At 33.5% G+C, this 5,469-nt stretch overlaps 1 pseudogene; it reads right to left on the bottom strand.

Annotated features, from left to right (window-relative positions):
• Positions 1–866: 866 nt before the first annotated feature.
• Positions 867–970, bottom strand: LOC129463377 (uncharacterized; annotated as a pseudogene).
• Between the last annotated feature and the right edge of the window lie 4,499 nt (positions 971–5,469).

Here is a 5,469-nt window from a genome sequence, read left to right as displayed (position 1 = left end):
AGTGTCATTTCTTACTCTGCAAGAAATTAGAGACTTTCAAACATCCAGTTTAAATATCTGATTTCATTTTTGAACTCAAGATTTTCTTTGGCTTATAAAGTCCTCAAAGTTATCTATATAAATATAGAGAACTTATTATTCCAAAAATTTTATGGGCAGGTAAATCTTGTTTATTTTTTATTTTTCTTACGGCTATTTTTTTTTTCGTTTTTAACACAGCTTTATTGAAATATCATTGAAATATAAATATTGTATATATTTAAGGTGTACCACTTAATGTTGTTAAGATACCTCTACATTGTGAAGTGATAATCTGTTCCAGCTAATTAACATATATATCACCTTTACATGCATACTTACTATTTGATTATAAAGAGCTTTTAAGGAAGGAAGTAAAGCTGACTCTCAGGGCTGAAGTCATGTCTGGAAGAATTTACATTTGCAGCTGTGCTGTGTTGTTACCAATAACTGCTGGGAAAATGCTCTGACATTTTCTCTGAAATGATTAGACAATCATCTTCCCAGAAATAGGCTGGAGTACCCCAAATAGTACATTTAGTCTGCTTGCACAAGGGTCTATAGTTCAAGCTAGAGCATTAAAAAGGTTATGTAGCAAACATCCTCTAGCCATTTTCTAATTTTCCACTTCAAAGCTATGAAGAAAAAGTGTCACTATTAATTGCATTTTACATTTGTATTTAAAATGTAGGATGAGATGTTAAAAAGAAAGAATAGGATTTAATCTTCAATGCAATTAATACAATTTGCAATCAATGCAATTAATGCAATTTGTCTGATACATGATACCTTTTTCTTTTATTATTTTTAAATTAACATTATATGAAAATAGCCATTTTTGAAGGCAGGTAAGGTTATGTTCTTATTTAAAAATGAAGAAAAATACTTTTTTAGTATTTTTAACTGATAAGAACAGATACTACACTTGATCTTAGCCAAAGGGCATAGATATTTAGGTATATTCTTATTTTTTTTATCAAACTCTTACTGTTTGATTGGCAGTGCGTTCTTCTCTTCTAAAGTTGTATTACTATTACCGCTCATACATTTCATCTTCTCTTTTAGCCCTAATACGAGCTTCATTTTTTAACTTAACCTGGTAAACAAGCCTAATAACATTCAGTGTTATATTATGACTGTTCTAAAAGCCAAATTAACCATTTAATTATAGGTAGTACTAATACAAGTGTGGACTATGATAAAATGATGAGTTATATTGTACATAGGCTCCATTTTTAGTTTTTACTTAAATTTGCATTACATCAAATTGGTTAAAAAATATTTTAAAGTAAGCAATATTAACTACATGCTACCAGTGCAGGTGATGTTTTCTTTTTCATTTAAATTATTTCTTTGCTTAGGACACTTGGCTGAGAGGAATAAAATATCTCATTAAAAGTGGATTAATCCATAATATGTGCAATTTATCCCTTACAGTATGTCTGTAGGTAGCTAGTTCTAGGTTATTTTCAGCTTTCTACCTACAGTGTATCAATAATAGCTCTCTTTGTTCATAGTACAGCTGCAGAAACACCCATCAAACCCACACAAGGCATCCTCTAAATCATAAAGGAAATAAAGTTGTTTTTTATAAAATTTTTCTGTTTTATCATGAGGAGCATCTAAACACACTCCTATTTCCACTCCTAGAAAAAGCTCACTCAAGAGTAACTGGTCATGATTTGCTCATATAGCCAAACTTTACATAAGAGGAAGCTGAACAAAGTGAGTCTTCATATATTTGACCTCTATTGTGGGGAAATGAGTCTCTTAGCTAGAAGTATAAAGGGCTGAGGGTTGCTACTGAATAGACAATAGTGTCTTCCATCTTCACATAACAAGGAAACTGAGATTGAAAGAGATTAAGGTAAAAGATATAATGATAATTTTAGATCAGGTTTTTTGTTGTTTGTTGTTTTTGAGATGGAATTTCACTCTTGTTGCCCAGGCTGTAGTGCAATGGCGCAGTCTTGGCTCACTGCAACCTCTGCCTCTCAGGTTCAAGAGATTCTCCTGCCTTGGCCTCCCAAATAGCTAGGATTACAGGTGCCTGCCACCACGCCCAGCTAATTTTTGTATTTTCAGTAGAGACGGGGTTTCATTATGTTGGCCTTGCTGGTCTTGAACTTCTGACCTAAGGTGATTCACCTGACTTGGCCTACCACAGTGCTAGGATTACAGGTGTGAACCACCACACCTGGCCTTAGATCAGGTTTTTAGACCATGCTACACTCCACTGTGTTAACCACAATAACATCACACTTTGGGGCAGGAAAAAAAATAGCTGTATTTGGCTTCTGCAAAACAAAATTAACAAAATATCTGATATACATCTGTAACATTTTATATTAAAAAACTATTTCTTATAATTATTTATAACAATTGTTTGCTACTACTATCACTAGACAGAGCATCCAGGTAAACATTACAAAATCAGATAAAGTTATTTTATAGAAGGTTCAAAACATAGCCTTTTACATCTGTGAAACAAATTGCTTAAGTTGTCACTAAATTCAACATAACTCTATTATTTTACAACCTAAAACACAAACACTATGATTACTGATTTGACAATCTTGTCCTGTGTTTTTTTTTCTATTTCAGTGACCCTAACTTCCATATTCATGGTTACAGTCTGAATTTTAGCATAATTCTCTATCTTTAAGTCATAAACTCTAATATCCTTTCCTTTTATTTTTACGTTTCACTCAGTTCCTTATCCTCTTGTGCTCCCTCAATTCTCCCACAATTCTCTGGACCCACAATTCTCTTCAAAACAATTGCATTTTTCCTGCCAGCATTTCCTTTCCTATGTACTCTGTTTAATACTCCTCAGAAATCCAATAATTCTGTTGCTAGGCCTCCCCAATTAATTTCTTTTGTTTTGTTTTCTGGTATATACACCCAGCAAAACACCAAATCATTCATCATGGAAGCCATCCACTCTACATAATTTGAGAATCAACATCTGATCACTACTTGAATAAAAGCATGCAGCTATATAGAATGTTTCATTGTCAATCATTTTGTTTTTAAATTGACAGATAAAATTGTTTGTATCATATAGCATATGACATTTTGAAGCATGTATACATTTTTGTATGCTTAAATTTAGCTTATTAACAAATGCTTTACCCCACATAGACATCGTTTTCCTTCTGAGAACATTTAACATCCACTTAGTGGATGGATGTCTTAACATTTTTCAAGAATACAATATATCATCATTAACTATAGTCACCATGTTGTACAATAGGTCTCTTGAACTTATTTAACTATAGTTATGTATCCTTTGACCAATGTCTTCACAACATCCCTTACCTGTTAAAAACCTCAGGCTCTGGTAACAACTATTCTTTTATAATACTTCTATGAGATTAATTTGTTTAGATTCCATATATGCAGGAGAATATACAATACTTGTATTTCTGTGCCTGGCTTATTTCAATTAACATAATGTCCTCCAGGTTTATCTATGTAGACAGGATTTTTTTTACAGCTGAGCAGTATTTCATTGTGTATATATCCCCCATTTTCTTGATTCATTCACCTGTGGATGGACACTTAGTTTGATTCCATATCTTTGTTATTATAAACAGCCCTGGTAGCAATTGCATGATTGGAAACATCAAACACACACAAACACACACACATACACACACAAACACACATTCTGTATGTTGAGCAGTCATCTGACATTATTTTTAAATGTCCAGTAATTCTTCCCAGGTCAACAAATTGTTTAATTCCCTAAAACCTTTTTTTGAGAGAGAGTTAAAAGATAGTGGATAAAAGCATAAACTCTAGAGTTAGAATTCTTGGTTTTTAATCTTTTTGCCATGGAATAATCTTGAGCAAATTATTACTTTTGTATACGTTTGAGGAAGTAGTCATACCTACACCAGAGGAATGAAAATAATGAATACAAAGCGTTTAGAAAATTTAGCACATAGTAAGGCCTCTAAAGAGGTAGCTTTTATATTTTTGAACATTTGTCAAATTCATAAATTAATTTTGAAATCACAGATTAGTGCAGTGCCACGTGTGTAGTCCGGTTGAATGAACATTGATTGTGGCCCTGTTCTTCAAATTGTAATTTTTTAATCTAAATTTTTATTTTTTAACTTTTAATTTCAGGGGTACATGTGCAGGTTTGTTTCATAGGTAAGCTTGTGTCATGGGGGTTTGTTGTACCAATTATTTTATCATCCAGTTATTAAGCCTAGCACCCATTAATCCTTTTTGCTGATCTTCTCCCTCCTCCCACCCTCCACCCTCCAATAAGCCCCAAGGAGTGTTGTTCACCCCATGTGTCCATGTGACCTCATTATTTAGCTCCAGCTTATAAGTGAGAACATATGGTATTTGGTTTTCTGTTTCTGCATTAGTTTGTTAAGAATATTGGCCTCCATCTCCATCCATGTCCCTGCAAAGGACATGATCTCTTTCCTTTTTATGACTGCCAGGTATTCCATGATGTATACGTATGACATTATCTATATCCAGTCTATCATTGATGGGCATTTGGGTTGATTCTGTGTCTTTGCTATTGTGAATAGTGCTGCAATGAACATACACATGCATGTGTCTTTACAGTACAATAATTTATATCCATTTGGGTATATACCCAGTAATGGGATCGCTGAATCCAATGGTATTAGGTCTTTGAGAAATCACCACAATGTTTTCCACAATGGTTAAACTAATGTACTCTCCCACAAACAGTGTAAAAGTGCTCCTTTTTCTCCACATTGCCAGCCTCTGTTATTTGTTTTTTGACTTTTTAATAATAGCCCTTCTGACCAGTGTGAGATGGTATCTCAATGTGGTTTTGATTTGCATTTCTCTAATGATCAGTGATGTTGAGCGTTTTTTCATGTGTTTCTTGGCTGCATAAATGTCTTCTTTTGAGAAGTGTTTGATCAGGTCCTTTGCCCACTTTTTTTATGGTGTGGTTTGTTTTTTTCTTATAAATTTGTTTAAGTTCCTTAAAGATGCTGGATATTATACCTTTGTCAGATGCATAATTTGCAAAAATTTTATCCCATTCTATAAGTTGTTTGTTTACTCTGTTGATAGTTTATTTTGCTGAGTAGAAGCTCTTTAGTTTAAATTAGATCACATTTGTCAACTTTTGCTTTTTGTTGCAATTGCTTTTTGCTTTCTTCATCATGAAATCTTAGTCCGTGCCTGTGTCCTGAATGGTATTGCCTAGGTTGTCTTCCAGAGTTTTTATATGTTGGAGTTTTACATTTATGTCTTTAATCTATCTTGAGTTAATTTTCATATATGGTGTAAGGAAGGGGTCCAGGTTTAATTTTCTGCATATGGCTAGCCAGTTCTCCCAGCACCATTTATTGAATAGGCAATCCTTTCCCCATTGCTTATTTTTGTCAGCTTTGTCAAGGACCAGATAGTTGTAGGTGTGTGGCCTTATTTCTGGGCTCTCTA

Source organism: Symphalangus syndactylus, chromosome 14 (assembly GCF_028878055.3).
Source record: "Symphalangus syndactylus isolate Jambi chromosome 14, NHGRI_mSymSyn1-v2.1_pri, whole genome shotgun sequence".
Lineage (NCBI taxonomy): Eukaryota > Metazoa > Chordata > Mammalia > Primates > Hylobatidae > Symphalangus > Symphalangus syndactylus.
This window is presented reverse-complemented; position numbering and strand designations above follow the sequence as displayed.